We start from the raw sequence: 19929 nt of genomic DNA, 5'->3' as shown, positions 1-19929 counted from the left end.
CCTTGGTAATTTTAACATATTGCTATGCAAGAAACTTCAGAAACCAATTATTTTTCAGCTTTAGTAGCAGTTCATAATCAGACTAGTTGAATAAAGATAGTTCTTTCTAAATGTTCTTTCCCTCATTCATAGTTTAAGAAAACAATTTGTAGGCATACTAGCATCTTCATGTGCCATTTTCTACGCACTTGATGAAATATTGGAAATTCTGATACTGTCATGGAAAACTCTACACAGCTTGACAGGTAGAAATTCATACCTTTAAAAACTCCTACCTTTCTGCTCAAATATGAATGATTAATTGGCATCATAATTGGCGTGGGCAAGATCACTTCCATTCATATTCAATAGTTTTTTTTCGTTGTGTTAAAACCATAAACTATGACAGTAAGTAGCATGCTAGTTTTCCTCATTTATTCTTTGTAGATTTTCAATGAATTGCCATCAATGACAGCAATGTTAAGAAATTATATTTGTTAGCTATTACTGAACCTAGTGATTTAATTCATTTTCCTGTGAATGGCAATAACCATTTTTTTCCTTAGGCCCATACTTCAGCTACTCTCATCAAGGTTGTATTATCACAGCAGTGCATTTTTAGATATCAAAATTCAAAGTATTTTGTTCTATAATAATGATGATGATACTTTGCACTTATGTAGTGTTGTCTATTTAAAGATTTTTACAGCATATTAAAAAAATATGAGTGAATTAACCCTAACACCATCACTTGAAGTAGGTAAGTAGTAGTAGTAGTTGACAGTTTTAGTTGTTCCTGTTGAATATAAGTAGTCTTTGAGGTTTCTCTGTATAAGTATTTTATGGCCAACTTAATGTCATATTAAGGTACTTAGAGTTTTTATGATATATTGACTCAGAAGGATTTCTATTAGGGAGTATATGGTAGGATCAATAGGAAGTGTTGTATACTGCAAAATTTCTCCCTCTCTTCTTGAAGCAGTATTACAAGGAGATGTGTGTTCCTTTTCTGAAAGTTTATTTTAAAGTTTGGTCTTGTTCTATAGCTGTTGTCTGCTGTCTAGAAATAGTATTAATATGAGGCACTTATTAAGTACATTCAGGAAACTTATGAAAGCCTTTTACCATCCCTTCTAGTAATATATAATGCAAGAGATTTACAGTATTGAATTTTTATGGTCAAATAACTTTGTTAAAATTTTCACAGTTCAACTTATGAAATCTTTAATATATTAAATCACATGCTTGGAATACTCTAGCTGTTCATTGTATTTGGCTTTTATCACAGTCTCCTAATCACCATTCCTTTCTCCATCTCCTGTCCACACTTGTGTCTACGGCACAGTTAGGGTTTGTTAATGTACCCGATCCAGTCGGGCATTCATGTAGAGTATACAAAGTGCTACTGTGGAGCTGGACACGAAAGTTGGAAAATTGGACTCTTGGGGTAAAATCTTGGCCCCATTGAAATCAATGGGCTAGGGTTAGGGCAACATCAGTTACAGGTGCCACTGTTTACAAACACAATCTCTCATCTAGTGGCAGACAATTCTCTTAAGATAGTGCAGTTTACATGATGGAAACAATGTCAGAAACCTAACATATACACTTAAGTATTTTTTTTTTACTGGGTTGATGATAAACCAATAATAGATATTATGATGACCTGTGGATTTGCTGCTGGAATTTATGGTTTTATGGTGAGTATGAGTGAGGATGCACAAGTGCATGTGGTGTGTGGGGGACTGATTGGGGTGTGTGTATTTTGGGGTTGCCATATGTGTTGTATGGATGGTTTTGAAGAATTGTGGCCAAGTAAGGCATAATATGTGCAATCTCCCTCATACAACCAATGTAATCTGCTGCACGCACATCCGCTGTACAGTAAAGGTGGTGATTGACTAGTTACCTCTAATATCACAATGGTCTAGGATTCTTGGCGAAGCACAAATGACCTTGTTGTACCTATACACTGCATGGGTGTAATGTGTAAAGTCAAAATGGCTGAAGGTATGTCTACATGTTGCAGCTGAATTGGGCTCACGTGGCTCAGGCTAAGGGGCTGTTTAATTGCGGAGCCTGGGCTTTAGGACCTGCGAGGTGGAAGGGTCCTAACAGATCAAGCCCAAATAACTACACAGCCCTTTAGCCCGAGCCCAAGTCAACACAGGCCAGCCGCGAGTATCTAATTTCAGAGTAAACTGAGAACATTGGACCATTAACAGACACTGAATCCCAGTGATGACTGAATCTGGTGATATTCTCAACAAAAAGAGCTCTCAACTCTGCCTGTAGCTGTTGCTGTCATTTCATGCTGACTCTACAGACATTCTCGGCTTCAGAGTGACACATATAGATGATGATCCTGGAATCTTATTATATAGATATGTGCTATATCACAGCAGGGAACATTATGCTAAGTAATAATACATCAATCTCTGACCATTTCAAAGAAACAGTGGACTTGATTTCCTTCTCATATAGATGATGATCCTGGAATCTTATTATATAGATATGTGCTATATCACAGCAGGGAACATTATGCTAAGTAATAATACATCAATCTCTGACCATTTCAGAGAAACAGTGGACTTGATTTCCTTCTCAGTTATGTTCATTTTACACTGTTTTAATTTCATTGATTTCAGTGGAGTTATTACTGCTCTACAATGGTATGAGTGAAAGCAGAAGAGTCCCACAATTTAATAGTAAATTGAGATTAGACCATCCCACCCGTCTGCCGTTAGTATACAGTCAACTTGTAGGGTATGAGTGATGTTTATGTACTCTGGGCAGGAAACTGTTTTCTTTTTGACAAATAATTTTCTTCAAATTTGGGAGAGTTCTTCTCCACACCATGAAAAAAATGGTTTTCAACAATGGAAAACAAAGATTTCTGTTTGATGGACGAACGGGATATTTTTGGTCTGGTTTTACTGAAATTTTTTGCTCAATCAACTGAAATTTCACCTGAAACTTTTCAGGTTTTGGTGGAGGAAAATTAAAACCCTTTTTGTTTTCTGGGTTTTCAATGAAAACCTGAAAACTATCAAAAAGACATTTTTATAGAATTTTCCATATTCACAAAATAACTGTTTTCTGTTGAGCAAACTTTGAAAAATTTCCATTAACCAGCTCTCCTCTCAGCCTCCAGAATGTACAGATGGAAGTTTTCAGAAGCATTTCTCAGGGCTGATCACAGAGCAGCCTAATAGGCTCGAAATAGGCTTTTAAGTTTTGGCACCCCAGTTCCTGATCCACAGGGCATGGTGATTTTTTTTAAGTTACCAAATGAATTCCACAACAAAATATTTTGGAATATTTTTGGTGTGTATCATGAGGCAATGCACTAAGGCAGCTCAATGTCCCAAGCACAATCTTCACCAATGAGAGAGATGGGTGAGGAGAAAACAAAAATACAAATATGACAAACTTAGGGTTAATATTAGTTTTCTGCAAGTGTTGAGGCACATCACCAAGGATGTTGCAGATTTGAAAAGGATTCAGAAAAGAATTACAAGAATCATTTGAGGTCTGGATATCACATTTTATAGTAAGAGATTTAAGAAGCTCAGTCTATTTTGTTGAAGAGAATGCTCAGAGCTGCCTTGATCATGATCTACAATGACCTATATGAGGAAGAGATTTCTGATAGTAGATGGCTCTTTAATCTAGAAAACAAAGGCATAATAAGATCCAGTGTCTGGAAGCTGAAGACAAATTCAAACTAGAAATAAGATGCTGCAAATTTTTAACAATGAACATAGTTAACTCCTGAAGCACCTAAGGGTGTAGAGTGGATTCTCCATCAAGTTCAGGTATTTAAGTCAAGACTGGATATCTTTATCGAAGATATGGTGCAGTTCAAAGAGAATTTAGTCCTCGGGGCTACATAAAATCTCTAGTATGCTCTTTTAATGCCTACCAACAAAGTATACACAGTCTAGTTAGTGTGCTTTAGAAATCACACCCCCCATGTATGCACTGCCACGCCATATGGACAAGTCTTTAGACTAGATGTACATAATGTTCTCTTCTGACCTTAAAATCTATGAAATCAAAATGATCTCCAAATGACTATACTAAAAGAACATTAAGGTTGCGAAGTCAAACACTCCAAAGTTAGAAAATGCAGGAATTGGGGATATTTAGTGAATATAGGAGTCCTCCTTTATTTCAGAAGTTAGAGACCTGACACAGGCACCTAGTATGGAAAATTTCAACTTGAATGGGTTAGTTAGTAAAAGTTATAAGCAACTGGAAATGGGCTCTTGTAAATCGTAGGCAACCTTAAGTATAGGCAGTGCTACTAGCTTTGCCTATAATAATCAAAAAGGTCTAAAAGGTTGTTATTAAGTATTGGTAGACCAGAAGCTAGAAGAAGATGGTGTGTGGATTTAAAAGCTATATGATTTGCTTTGTTACATGTAGTTTCCTTTGTTTTATGTAGCTTGTCTCGAGTTGATAAGCTGTTAAAGTGCAGGAACAAAATGTGACCAGATACTTTGCTGTTCTGTGTCTAGTTGAACAAGAACTTTTTTTAAGGCGCTTGAGGGTACAGAGTGCAAAAGATGGAAAATAAATGGGAGCTTACAAGACCCTATTCAGCATTGTTTACATAAGTCAGGGGTCGGCAATGTTTGGCACGCGGCTCGCCAGGGTAAGCACCCTGGCGGGCCGGGCCAGTTTTATTTACCTCCTGACATGGCAGGTTTGGCCGATCGCGGCCCCCACTGGCCGTGGTTCGCCGTCCCGGGCCAATGGGGGTGGCGAGAAGCGCCGAGGGATGTGCTGGCCGCGGCTTCTCGTCGCCCCCATTGGCCCGGGACGGCGAACCGCGGTCAGTGGGGGCCGTGATTGGCCGAACCTGCCGCGTCAGCAGGTAAATAAACTGGCCCGGTCCGCCAGGGTGCTTACCCTGGCGAGCCGCGTGCCGAACGTTGCCGACCCCTGACATAAGTAATGAGTGAAAAGGGTTTCTATGCAACAGATACATTTCTATGATGACTGCTAGATAGAGGCTATTATGCTATGTTGAGAATAAAAATATTTGAGCCTACAGAGTATGAATTTTCCACAGGCAGAAGGCAATTCCCAGAAGCCAATTGAACCTCTTGCTGTGTAGTATACTGTGTTCTACTTTTATCATTGTTATTATATAATAGAAAGTATTTTTTCAGTTGTTTAGAACTTAACAATATTTTATGCTGTTCCTGAAGAAGAAAAAATTACCTACCATTAAAAATTTAGACAACTATTGCACAAGAAAATTGACTGAATACTGATCCACCAGAAAATGTGCTGTTAAAATTATTTTTAATGGAGGCTAACCCATCATTTCTAGAAACTTCAATTATTTTCAGGCAGCTATATTATAGCTGGCTCTATAGTTTAAATTATTTTGCATCTAATGTTTGAGTGCATCATTTTTCTTCAGAAAAAATTAAAAACCTATTCGAAGATGAACCATGCCTTTTATAAATAAATGAAAATCTGAAATGTTGCTAGATAGTTTATAATGCTTAACCTGTTAAATGAAATGTCAGTGACCTTCACAGATGGGCTATTTTTCTGCACTTCAGATCAAAATCAAAATGTCAAATACTGGAGTAGTGTGCGCTATCAGAGGCAGAGAATATTAAGAAGTTAAATTGATTTATTGATAAACTATAGCTATCTTAGCATATTTCATATTGTAATACTGCTTATCTGAATAATTATTTCTTTTCCAATCACATTTTTCTAAGTTATTTTTAAATTGTAGTGTTCTTTGAAAATAGATGTTCTCTTAATTACCCTGGGATGGGAACAAAGGAGGAAGTGAACTGAAAGCAAAATAGCATGCTCCAGTTACTCAAGTTCTAGATTACAAATACAGAAAAGATCTACTGTTAAGATAAAAACTTTTTTTTTTTAATTGACTGCACTGTGTGTGTGTATGTTATGTTATGGGACACATTCTCAAGTGATGACTTTGTAGCTCTGGTGACTTTTTTTTTTAAACAGCTGAGAATCCACCCATATTGTTCGTTTATTTAGACTTAACCCGGAAGGAGGCTCCTTTAGGTACACAAGAAGTTACATGATAACACTATTGTGACGTTGCACTCTATATGATTTTATGAAAATATGCCAATGAGTGTGAAAATAATGTAACTGGAATATGCTTCATGCAAAAGGTCTCTTGTAAGGTATCATTACAAAGCTTATAATCTACTGAGTGTGGTCATCCTATTTGTACAAATGTATCATTCTTGTATCTGAAACTAGAAATATGAAATATAACTCTGAGGTCCTATTATAATTATGCAAAGTGTGGGCCATTAATGGTGGTTTGGAATCTTGATGGCTCCCATTAATCTGGACAATTGACTGTAGATGGCTCTGTTTACTTGCAAGCCTTCCTGTGAGTCAGGCCAGGGAAGAATGAAGGCTTGGGGTCTCACAGAACATGTGGCCATGTCATCTGGTACTGGAATCCATCTTAAACCTGGTGCTTTTCCATTTAGAAGGAGGGGTGGGGACCCAGAGAGACACAAGATTCCCGCCTTGTGCCAGAGCTATAAAAGGGGGTAGAACAGAACAAAGGGCGTGGCAGTTGTTAGGGGGCTTATTCCTTCACCCTCTCACTTCCCTGGTCCTTCTCGCATGAACAGGGAGCAACAATACCCGAAGCCCAAAGGCGCAAACAATTCGATGTTTATTGGGGTGAACTTCCAGCAAGCATGATTCCAGTTTCCTTCCTCAGTGTCCCCCTCCCCAGCTCTGACACCACAGAGCCATCCCTGTTCCCATTCCCTGTTCCCATTCCCCCCTTAGCAAAACATGATTCCAATTTCCCCACCCCCATTCCCTGTTCCCATTCCCCCCTTACTTCCTGATTGACTGCAGACTATATAGTAAAACTTGAGTTCTGCTTAGCTATACCTTAACCAATCATTTTACTGAAATTTAACTAACCAATCCTAACATACTGTAACATGGTTATTTAACCAATTGTATTCCACCACCTTAATTAGTTTACACCCAACAAAATTAATTATACAGCAGACAGAAACAATTACAGAACCAGACAGAGACCATGCAAATAAACATACAAAACAATACAGAAGTGAGGATTTCACAACTACATCTATACAGACATAAGGGTTTTCCAGCTGTGTCTATTGATAAGTGAGTTCTTACCAGACAGAAAACTATCAAACTAAATTTCCTTTTACATGTTCTAGGCTCTTTCCTTTCTCTGGAGGTGATAGGAATATCAGGACAGAATTGTATTCCTAACAGCCCAATAGCACCTTATTTCCATGTGACTAGTTTGGAATGTGAGGATGTGACCATACACTTCCCAGTTTATGGCTGCCTCTGCTACTTAGCCGAAGGCCTTAGCCTACGAACCAGGCCTCAGACTGTTACAGAAGAGAAGGCCCTTACACATACAGAAAGTGATTTTGATTCGCTCTTTTATACCTCTATAACTAGCTAAGTGATAAAAATACACCTAAATTCTTAAAGTATAGGCCCTTACAGAGAGGCCTGAATATCTATATCCTAACAGCAGTCCTAAGAAATCCCCTAGCTACTACCTAAGCTAACAAGAATTGTACCGGGGAAAGGAGTGGGCCCAGACTAGGAAGCAGTCCAATCTGTGAAAGAAGCTTATTGGAACATCTCTGAAGGTGAGATTTTATCTGTATTCAGTTTCCTACTGTATTAGGCTTAGACTTGCGTGTTTTATTTTATTTTGCTTGGTAATTTACTTTGTTCTGTCTGTTATTACTTGGAACCACTTATATCCTACTTTTTATATTTAATAAAATCACTTTTTGCTTATAAATTAACCCAGAGTAAGTAATTAATTCCTGGGGGAGCAAACAGCTGTGCATATCTCTCTATCAGTGTTATAGAGGGCAGACAATTTATCAGTTTACCCTGTATAAGCTTTATACAGAGTAAAATGGATCTATTTGGGGTTTGGATCCCATTGGGAACTGGGTATCTGGGTGCTAGAGACAGGAGAACTTTCTGAGCCGTTTTCAGTTAAGTCTGCAGTTTTGGGTGGTTCAGACCCTGGGTCTGTGTTGGAGCAGACTGGCATGTCTGGCTCAACAAGGCAGGGTTCTGAAGTCCCAAGCTGCCAGGGAAAACGGCCTCAGAGGTAGTCTCAGCACATAAGGTGGCAGTCCCAAGGGGGTTTCTGTGACCCAACATGTCACAACTATTTTAAACACTGGTTGTTTCCATCTTTTTTTTGTCTCACGCACATCCCCACTCAGCCACACTGAAATCCCAAAGGAAGTATACTGTCAGAGATTTGTTGCATTGTAAATTAAGTGAGACAACTGTCCTAAATTGTAAGTAGTATAGCAGTAACTATTTTGCTCATAAGCTCATCTCTCTCTCTCCAGCAGTAGTTGGTCCAATAAAAGATATTACTTCACCCACCTTGTCTCTCTCAATTATGATAGGCACACTGCCTGTCATGTATCTGGGGACTGAATGTAACCCAGGATGGATCAATATACTTGACTCTTTCATATAAAAAGGAAGACTTATTTGATTTAAAGTCAGGCATTTTGTGAAATTGACACTCAGGGTTTCCATCTCCTCTTTCCTTTTATTCTCTTACCAGCTTTACTTTCACATTCACCCTTCTCCCCCTCATTCAGATTCACTGATCCTTCCCACTCCTCCTCCAAATCCACATGCAACATCCATTGATATCTGATGCAATCCTGCCCCTCAGCCAATGCTTATTATTTAGGCTGAGAGATTCATGGATACCAAGGACCACTGGGATCATCTGGGGGGGCTTCTGTATAACACATGACAGAGAACATCCAGAAGATAATTCCTAAAGCACATCTTTTAAAAAAACCTGAATCCACCAGAACCCTTGGTAAGCTCTCACTGTAAAAACATATGCCTTATTTCTTGTCTAATGTGTCTGATTTCAAGATTCCCTTGTTTATGCATCACGGGATTGCATTAGCCCTTTTGTCCACAGCATCACACTTGGATCTCTGATTCAGCTGATTATCCACCAGGACCCCCAAATCTTTTTCAGAGTCATTGCTTCCCAGGATAGGGTCTGCCATCATATAAGTGTGGCTCATTTTCTTTTGTCTTAGATTTGCATTTACTTTTAACATATTAAAAATTCATATTGTTTATACCCAGTTTACCAAGGTATTTCAATAGCTCTATATTAGTCACTTGTCATCTTCATTAAATACCTCTCCACCAATATTGGTGTCCTCTGCAAACTTTGATATGATTGTATGTTTTAGGTAGTTAGGGCAGAGGGCTAAGGGGAACTTGGTAAGTCAACATCTATTTATTTGTGATTCTAACACTACAATATAAACAACTAGAAGAATAAAAAATAAAGCAAATATATTTAGTTATGTAAAAATCTATATTAATTTTTTTATACTTTTGATTGCTTCAGTTAATCACCCCTCATATGTTGTTCCTAGAGTCTAAGCAATTTGCATCATGGGCTGTCTACCATGATTTTTATTGTCCTTGTACAATATTATTCCAATTAGGGCCTTTTAGCACTGTTGTAATGCCCCCACCAATTTAACAGATGGGAAATTTGTTTGGATCTGCCACCTGCTGGACAGCTTTAGGAGGAAGTGTATACAGGGACAGACTCCTCCTCCCCGAGTGCCCTGTTGTTATTGGCCAGCCAAAGAGAGGGAAGTCAATTAGTTTCTGTCTTCCCACAAGGGTTTGTTTAAAGCCTGGCCCGGGGTTTCTCAGAACTCTCACCCCACTTCTAGCTGAATTCAACCACCCTCCCTCCCTATAGTTGTATAGTAGAGGAACTGTGTTTTCAGGTTGCTTTGGGTCTGACTGTGATCACCTTTTACAGGAGTCAGGAAGGAATTTGTCCCATTGGGGCGAAATAGGCTGAGGCCGCCAGTCTTGGTGGTGGGTTTTTTTGTTTGTTTGTTTTTGTTTTTTTCTTTCCTCATAACATAATCAAGACCCAGTTAGGCTAAGTAGGCTTAGGGTTGAAAAACTGTAAATGTTAGTTTATTAGAACTTGTGGTTGGTGTTCAGTGCAGATAAGGGGACAATGATCAGAAAAATAAGAGACATGGGATTTCTCTGGTGATCACCAGGTCTGTGAGCAAAAGGAAAACCTGAAGTCCTTGCAGATAGGGGTCCCTCTTTTGTTCTTTCCATCCCCTTTCCAGGGAGAAAGGTGAGATGATTCAGAAGAACAATTTGACTCCTTGGGGTATGCAGTGGGAGAATCTACCCTGATTTATGAGCTATATGGTGTGTGTAAACCCCACACTGGACCCACACAAATGCCTTGTATGGGATGATGGGGCAGATAGCACCCATCTCTGATGTTAAATTTTAATAAAATTAATGACTATGTGTAGCAAGGCAGAGTGGTCTCCCTCCGGACTGGAGAGCAAAGGACCACTTGACTTCCTCTGGTGGGCGCAGAGGAACCCCACCTCCTTCGCCAGAAGTACCAGGGCAGGACAGGAAGTATAAAGGGAGGGCTCAACAGCTCAGTTGAGCAGGAGCCAGGGAAGGAGAAGGATGCCTCCACTCTGCTGAGGCACCCTGGAGCTTAACCTGCGCTGTACAGCAACCTGCCCCCAGAGGAGACTGGTCCTGAAGAGGAGTTGATGGAACTGCCATCTACTGGGTATCCAGAGGAGCCACAGGACCTGTGGATTATAGCGGTACCAAACCCCGGGGAGGTAGGAATTAGCCCAGGGGCAGCTGACAACTATCTGGCTACCTTGCTGACTGACTCCAGGTCAGCTTGTTGAAGCTGGATCCCCGCTAACCCAGTGGCAGACCACTCCACCACTGTTAGGGCACCGGGCTGGGACGTGGTGAAATCAGGTGGGTCCACGTCCCGCTACCCCCTGCCACTCCACCGTAGGCCAGGAGGCCTGTGTGAATCTACCGTCCATCAAGCCAGGACACTAGACTTGGTCGATGCTCACTCCTACTGGATCCCCTAGACTGTGATTGTGCTCCTCCCCTCACCTGAGCCCCTAGACGGTGTGGATGCTCACCCCTACCTGAACCCCTAGACTGCATGCTTGCTGCCTGCGTTAGCCTACAAACTGAGGCTAAAGCCTGCTCACTGTTCTGCCCCACCCAAAAGGCTACAGCTCTAGATTGTGTGTATTTGCTGGCTGCCTTAGCTCACAAGGTGCGGCTAAAGTCTTCTCCCTGCGCTGCCCCACCCAAAGAACTAGAGCCCCAGACAGTGGGTGGTTGCTGGATGCGTTGGCCAGAAGGCTTAGGCCAGTGGTTCTCAAAGCCGGTCCGCTGCTTGTTCAGGGAAAGCCCCTGGAAGCGGCGTGGGCCGAGGGATGTGCTGGCCGCCCTTCTTGCAGCCCCCATTGGCCTGGAGCGGTGAACCGCGGCCAGTGGGAGCCATGATTGGCCAAACCTGTGGACGCGGAAGGGAAAAAATCAGCCTGGCCCACTGGGGCTTTCCCTGATCAAGCGGCGGACTTAGTTTGAGAACCACTGGCTTAGGCTACAGCCTGCTCTCTGCTCAGTCCTGCCCAATGGGCTAGAGCTACAGACTGTTAAGTACTGCCAGCCCCAGCTGAGGGGCTGCAAGCTAAACACTACTCAGCACTCTGCCCCTCCCCGGGAAGGGGACAAAAGCAGCAGACTGTTGTTTGTTTGCCTCTGTTAGATGGACACAGAACTATAGACTACATATGGTTCTTCTCCGCCAGCGAGCCACGAGCCTGGGCTTACCGCCCAGTACAATGAGGCAGAGTGGCCTTCCTCCACACTGGAGACCAAGGGACCACTACACTGCCACTTAAAATCCATCTCTGTGTCTCTCCTCATTCACTTGCATGTCAAGATCAATACTTTAAAGCCTTTAACAATGTTGGTCATGGCTGCAGTCAATATCAGCTGCAATCGAAGGGTGTCTGACATTGTGTGTGAAATTTACAGGCAATCATGCTTTTGTCAGTGTCAGCCTTCTGGTATATAATACATTCCCTACTGAAATCCATCCCCTTCTGTCCTTCCACATTTTCAGAGAAAACTTTTATGCTTCATATTTTTCCCAGGCATGTTTTTTTTTTGTTTTTTTTTCGTGGTTTAGTATATTTTTAGAATATTGTATTTGTATTGCTGCAAGGCCAAATTTGGTAGGCCCTTTTCACATAAACCTATTAAACAATGATCCTCAAAGCATATGTTATGCTGTATTATCATAATGAGCCTCTCCTCAGTTCTCAAATGCTTTTCCCACAGTATTATTTTCAGTCCACAAATTCACTACTTGTGAGAGATAAGCTCAGTATCTGTTATATGATTACAATGCCTGTCTAGACTGTCATCTATCAAACTATGTAACTTTAAAATAAGGTAGTTCACAAATTAAAGCTCTGGTAGTTTTCCTCATACTGACAACTGTGCACATCTACCAAAATCCATTTTAAGTACTGAAATAGAGCAGTGGAGCTAGTGTGGATATATACAAAGGGTCTCTCGAACCTTTTCTGTGATGTTATGATATAATGGTTAATCTGAAGCAGGGAAGTAGTGATTGAGGCAGGATTAAACACATCTAAGGTTAACAGGGAAGATCTATCTAGAAACACGTTACTAGAATTCAACAAGAACACAGGCTGGGTCTGGAATCTTTCTCAGCCCTTGATATTTGATATTACATTACTAATCCTGACAGGTTGATACTGCATTACTGATTATCTCTCTAGCAATATTATTTTCCAATTCAGGTACTTCATTTCTCTCACGCGATAGAATTGGTGTTTGATACTCCAAAGTTTCTGAAAAATCGTGAGGAGTTACAGAAGCTGTTTTGTAGTAACTAGGAAAGTGTTTGAGGAATGATCAAAAGATCAGAAGTAAAAAAAAAATGTTAATCTATATAATATAATAGAAATTGAACAGTGTCTATATTCTGACCTCTACTACAAACTGTTACACATAACTTTGGTAGCACTGTGCATAGTACTGGTGTTACCTGGGGTTCTTTCAACCCAAACCTCTTGGTAACTTTTACTCTGTGCAATGTGGTGTCAGGAAATAAATCAGGGGAGACACGGCTGTCCGACCGATAGATGGCTGGAACAAACAGGACAACACAAGAGTGCTTTCACTTAAAGCTAAGCTTTACTTAGTCTCAAGCACTTACACACGTCTGCAACAGGTTAGTAAAACACCCCCAACCCTCGATAATTACCGAAGCTGAGTGTGGCTCTCGAGTGGCACAGCGGCAGCCCGTCTGCCAGTGGGGAACACAAGATGCATCCAGAGGGAGAGTCCAGTCCTGAAAAATCCCACTACCTCAAACTTTTCCCCCTTATTTATACATTAGTAGTAGAATGCCATGTCCCTTAAAGAAAACTTGGTAAGCAAGTAGTTTCAATGGTCAAGCAAGAGGTTCCTTCTGATTATTGATTAACCAAGTGTAGGTTTTTCCAGAGTTTGCAGCCTTGAGACCCTGTTAGACACATTCCAGAGGGCACATCCTGCTCCTTTAAAATGCATGTATCAGCAACTTTAACACAATTCTTATCAGGAAGGAGGTGGGGTCAAGCTGCCCTTTCTGTGGCACCCAAAACCCCCTCCCCTCCTTTCTTGGATAAGCTAAGTCTGCTGACTTGGCTGCTTTTAGCAATAAGCAATAGTGAGTTCAGGCACTTTACTGGTTTGCTGACATCTCCCTGTACACTGGTATCTACTTTCTATGTTGATAGAATCATGAGACTCCTATTGAGATAGGGTCACCAAAACTGTGAACCAGAATGGCAGTTTGCCAGGAACTGAAGTGTTGCATCTTGCTTTTTGTTAATAGAAGAGATAGCAGCTACCTAAAAGTGTAGAGTAAACCCCAGCATGTAATGCTCCCTCTTGACCTAGCCTACCAGCTTGACTCTAAAGATGAAATGTTGCATTCTCAAACCGATAGCCTCCACATTAAATGTTTTGCCTCCATGTGAAAAAGAAATATGGGTGGCCATTGTCTGCAACAGAGAAGTCACTGGGCTTTTGCTTCTCACCGCCCAACATATGAGTGGCTTGTTACTGCCAAAAAGTGAGTATTTTTAATCTGCAACATTGTAGTATAAGTGTATATTGTAGAATATAAGTCACTAACCTCTTGCTAGTGGGATTCTTCAGTTATGAATTATTTATTACTTTTCTGTCCTCCATATCTTGTCCTCTCCTTCCTGCATTGTCACACTGATAAATTAGGGCTTAATTCTGTCACCCTTACTCACTTGAATAGGCTCATTTTAAATTAATCACTTATCAGGAACCATCCATCAATAAGAAGTTGATGGACCTATGCCAATTTGCACCAGCTGAAGTTTTGGCCCATTATCTTTGTTAATAAACCTGATGAAATGTTCAGATGTTCAGGCTCTATCAGTTTAGTCCCACATTTCATAGTTTTAAAAAGTAATGTCACATATCACCCCCTGCAAAGATTTCTCAATTTCATTAACTGCCTACTGTTCATTGAACAGATTTTTATAATTAATATTGACTGACAATGTTTGATATAGCATTGCAGTTCTGATCAACAGGAAACAATGAGCAATTTTAGCCTGTGTAATAACTAATGTATGTTGGTCTTACTGTTGTGTATTGGGGTTATACAACTGCTACAGCATCTGTAATAAATGTTATTACTGTGTGTGTTGGGAAAATCCAGCTAAACTGTACATAGCTGGATAATGTGTTATGTGTATTTGGGGAAATGTTTTAAATGTATCTCAGACTCCATTACTGCTGCCAATGGTCTGTTTTTATCAGAATGCTTCTTTTGTTCTTCAGCAGGATAATTTAATATGTTGTTTTCAAGCCTATCTCTTTTAATGTGTATGTTTGCATTTCCTGTCGAAGGATGAAGTTTTGGGGGAAGGAAGAATATGCATTTCACACCACTAAAATAACATTAATCTCTCACTGAATATTAATGAAACTATAGCATGCAAAGGTGTCACGATGAAAATGTGGTTATAATAATATAAAATAGGAATTTGCAAATAGAATTTATGTAAATATTACAGAAGTTAATCTCTCAACTTTGATTTCATGCATAAATGGCAACATTACTATGTCAAAATAGAAACTTCACAAGATCTGTCATTCAAACATATCGTAGCATATTCATATGCTCTGGGAATGACGTTCAGTCATTCTTCATGGAATAAATACTTTTTAATAAACAGAGACCAAGTAAACAAGCTGATTGTTGATCTTTGCTTGACTGAGTTAATGAAAGTAAAGCTGATAATGATTTGTCTAAATTATCTCCTGAAGGTACTTAACTGCAATGTTTGCCCATTGGTACATCACATTTCTCAGTGTCCTGGGAATTCTTATGGATATATAACTACATCTAAATGTGTACTTATTATATGAGGACTATCATTACAGTAAATTTAAAAATATATTTAGATTATATATCAAGCACATCCAAATTGGATCACACGTGTTTTATTACTAATATTGTAATATGAATTATGTACAAAATTAGCCAATATTTTTGTTCATTGTAGCCTGCACAGTGATATTAAGCATGACTAACGGAAGATCAGGGTGTATGGAATTCTCTGGCTATTTACTCCAGTGAGATTTGTCAGAATTACTTAAGCACATTTTTATTAATGCTGGTGTCATTACCTGTGACTAGGCCCTGAATACAACATGCAACCACTCTATAAGTGCTTCTAGTATATCTAAAGTTTCTTCTATTTTGAAAGATTTTATTGCTTTGAGAGAGACTCCTTGTATTTCAAAATGGGGACCAGTGTTGGAAAAACTAATATCCTTCAAAACTGATGAAATTGTTTAAGTATTACACACATGCATTCTAGATCCCTTCTGACTAGAGGGAACTCTCTGCCAGGCCTTCTGAGACTCTATAATAAGCATTGATTCTAGCTGAAAAAAGATCTGTCTAAATGTTTGTCGAGTTGGGGGGGGGGGGATTTTTTTTTTTAAACTGTTCAGAATTCCCCCCTTGTTCATTGGCCAGCTCAGAATCCACCCCTTGTTTCTTGGCCAGCTTTAAAATAGGGTTTACTGGGGAAAAAGAGAGGGTGTTTGAGGAGGTGGATTCAAGATGGGAATGTGTAGGCCTGGGAAAGATGGATGGTTCTAAGGGGAAAAGTGAATGAATTGGTTGGGTTGGGGGGAGGAGAAAGTCAGAGAAGACCTTCAAAAAGCTTGGGGAAAAAAGAACTTGAACTTCTGGGGAGTTTATCCAAATAGCACTATCTCTGGGTTCATTCATCAAAAGTAACTAGATCAGAGGTGGGCAAACTACGGCCTGCGGGCCACATCCAGCCCGTGGGACCGCCTTGCCCGGTCCTTGAGCTCCCGGCCGGGAAGGCTACCCCCAGCCCCTCCCCTGCTGTTCCCCCTCCCCTGCAGCCATGCCACCACCCGCTGGCACCCACGCACCTCTCAGGCTCTCCAATAAGCCAGTCCTGCCGCTCTGAGTGGCTTGGTAAGGGGGCAGGGAGCTGGGGGGAGGGTTAGATAAGGGGCAGGGTATCCCGGGGGGTGGTCAAGGGATGGGGAGCAGGGGGGGGTTGGATGGGTGGGGGGTTCTGAGGGGGGCAGTCAGGGGGTGTGAAGTGGGAGGGGGCAGATAGGGGGTGGGGCCAGGCTGTTTGGGGAGGCACAGCCTCCCCTACCCGGCCCTCCATACAGTTTTGCAACTCCGATGTGGCCCTCGGGCTAAAAAATTTGCCCACCCCTAGACTAGATGCATGAATGGTGGGGGGGTTAGGGTTAGGGTTAGGGTTAGGGAAAGGGGAAGGTGCCTAAATTAGGGAGATTGCTATTTGAGCTCAGTGTGCATTGTACATTGTCTGTCTGATAGTCACATGGTATTTATATGCCTTAACCGAATGAAGGCATAATCACTTATGGTGTCCCAAATACTTTAAAATTAATTTTCTATCAACATTTGTGTGTCAAACCAGATAACCGGAACTGTGAAAAGTACATGCAAGAAGAATATGAACACAGCCAAAGCAAATTTAAAAACTAAAGCAAATGCTGCAAACATTATCTGTGAATATTTGTCCAGCTCTAAGTATTAAATCTCTGTTTGCATTTGACAAAAATGTGCTGAGTGGGTATCAATGGACTTTGGTTAATTCTAGTGGAAGCTGAGTTGCCTCCTCTTGTACAAATTACCATCTAAAGTTAAGCTGGTTCTTTCAGCAAAATGAATCAGGAAAGTATGTGATCCAGATGGCTGAGGTTGAGTTCCTGTTGGTACTTCAATTCCTTTCATGAGCTACAATACTTAACAAAACACAATCCAAGAGGAAATGAGTCCTTTATATCAGTTCCTTGCCAAGTAATGTGTATTACTACCATGCTATATGGTCAATCTGACACCAGCATTGCCAAAGACCAAAACTTAAAGGGAAAAAAAATCTTATAAAACCTTTCACTGCCACTCACAATTTGAAATAAAAGTAGATGAGAGATGTGTCACAATGTTAATGATGCAGAGGAATCTTTTAAGATAAAAAAAAATCCTATGTACCGTAGAACTTAGTGCTAGTGATAAAGGGCGTTTGATATACACTTCCCCCCAAAACAGCAAGTTTCATTCCAAAAAAGATGAAATGATTTGGCTTTAGAAAGGATCTGATTAAAGATTTTTGTATAGCAATTTGGGATTCTACATACTAAGGCCCTGATTCTGCAAATATTCTTGTATACAAATTATTTGACTTGGGTGCTTAATTGTTTTATAGGACTGGTGTCTTTAAGTGCAAACTAAGGAGTACCAAATTCCTTTAATCTCAACCCAAAGGAAAATTCCATCAAAACTCTTATTAACTAAAACTGATGGGGTTCCACACTTCTGTTCTCAAGATCTAAAATATGGCACTTGAGATCATTGAATGAATTTTTTTTAAAAGAAATCATTTGATAGTGCAGTTCTTTACAAGGTTATTACTTACTGTGCTAATGCATGAGGCAAAGAGCAGACACCTCCATGAGAAATCAAGCATATGTCATATGTTCTCCCCAAATGGGAAATTCTAATGACTATATCTGAATTTCTTGCATAAATTTGGTCTCACCTACTCTAAGTATTCTTGTTTCAAAACAAAAATATCTTTCTTCAGAAATCATTTGTTCTGTAGTGGAACATTAAACACACCGCAAGCTGCGTATGGTATTGATATGTTTAAGGGAGGATCTTTCTCTAGATGTACGGTACAAGATTTTTTTTTAAGTATAACTTTGCTCAGTCTTATTAATTTTCAGATGTCTTCAGAGGACAAAGCAATTATAATAATAGATGGTGTAATTACATGTTCACTGACTATATAATAAGATTGCAGCTCAGATAAATTTGAGCAATATACAGGGAGGGGGTTGGAGTTTTTTTGTTTTTGTTTTTTTAATTATGAAGTGCCTGCAATGGAGTTGCTTTTCTGATAAAAATTCTGTCTCATTTGAGGCTTTGACATGTATAGAATAGTCAGATGTGAATTCCTCGTAAACTATATGGAGTAAAATGTCTTACCATATGTCAGTTGACAGGTAATTTTAATTAGGCTTGAAAATAATGTCAGGTTTGATCTATGACTTTGAAGTATGATAGTGGGTATATAATAAATTCCTAAACTGCACAAATCTCCAAGTTCACCATTTAATTGTCACATGACAGGTTTCATTAATTTCAATATTTTTTTTATGTAATAAAGGATAAAATCAAATACTTAGTTGTTCACTGGAACATTTGGGAAGAGGGAGGCAATCAACCTTGTCCTCCAAAACTATAAACATTTAGGTTGGTAAATAAAAACTCTTTGAAGGGCAAACTAGAACATCCAAAGAACAAAATATGGAAACTGATCAATGCATATTGAAGCTGACGGAAAGCCTTTCCTTTGTTTAAGTCCAAAAGTATCATAGTTTACAGTACTGCATATGCATACCTTTTAGTACCACAAAATAATGCTTGAATCTGTATATGGTTCAAAATTTCTAACGCACAATATCAATATATTGTACCTTATTTAAAAAAAAAAAGCAGCCAGAGATAAATTAGCTAGCTAGATAATATCCACTGATGCCAAAGTAGCAAATGTACAAAGGGAAAACAATGTTTGCATAGTTTTGTTTTGTTTTTTCAGTTCCACAAGAATGCTACTAGTGAGGGGTGCTTTGTGTTGTGGTAAATAATACAAATGCACTATCTCTTCTCAAGATGCTGTCATTCCTGAACCCTCTCACATAAGCTCTGAATCAAGGAGGGATCAGCAGTAGAGTTAGTTGGAAAAATTCCAACCAAAACGTTTGGAATTCTCCAGTTATACAAATCAGTACTTTTTGTGGAGATGGCCAGACTTAGTCAAAGTTCTGATTATGTCCCAGCTGGGTTCAAAATCCTGCCTAATTTCCTACCATTTCACCTGCCTGCTCCTCAGCAGTGCAGCTTCCAAGATCTATGACCCTCATTTAGCCAGCAATGCACAGTGCCTCAATGACTGGGTACTTAGGGTTTTCTGGATCTGTAGCTCCAGGACAGCCAGACATGCAGTCTCTCTCAGGGGTTCTGAATCAGAATGAAAATAAAATTTGAAATATTTAAGACCTCCATGAAATGGAGTTACTTTTTCTCGCACCGGTCTAATCAGCGGTCAAGTGAAACCTTAAAATCCATGTGCTGACGCTTTAGGAATATTCCCCCCAAATAATAAACACCTAAAATTTTAAGTCTTGCTTCCAAGAACTACCACTTCTTTTGGTATTGTATGCAATGACTTAAATTGCAAATTGCCCTGTTGTGTATTGTTATGTGATTGTTCACACAATTATATTCCCCTTGTTCCTCTTAAGTCTAATTCTTCAAGGAATCTCAGACCAAAATTCAATTATTTTTTCTTCACTTTTTTTTGCAGAAAGTGT

This window comes from Emys orbicularis, chromosome 1 (genome assembly GCF_028017835.1).
Source record: "Emys orbicularis isolate rEmyOrb1 chromosome 1, rEmyOrb1.hap1, whole genome shotgun sequence".
Lineage (NCBI taxonomy): Eukaryota > Metazoa > Chordata > Testudines > Emydidae > Emys > Emys orbicularis.
Note: the sequence above shows the minus strand (reverse complement) of the source record.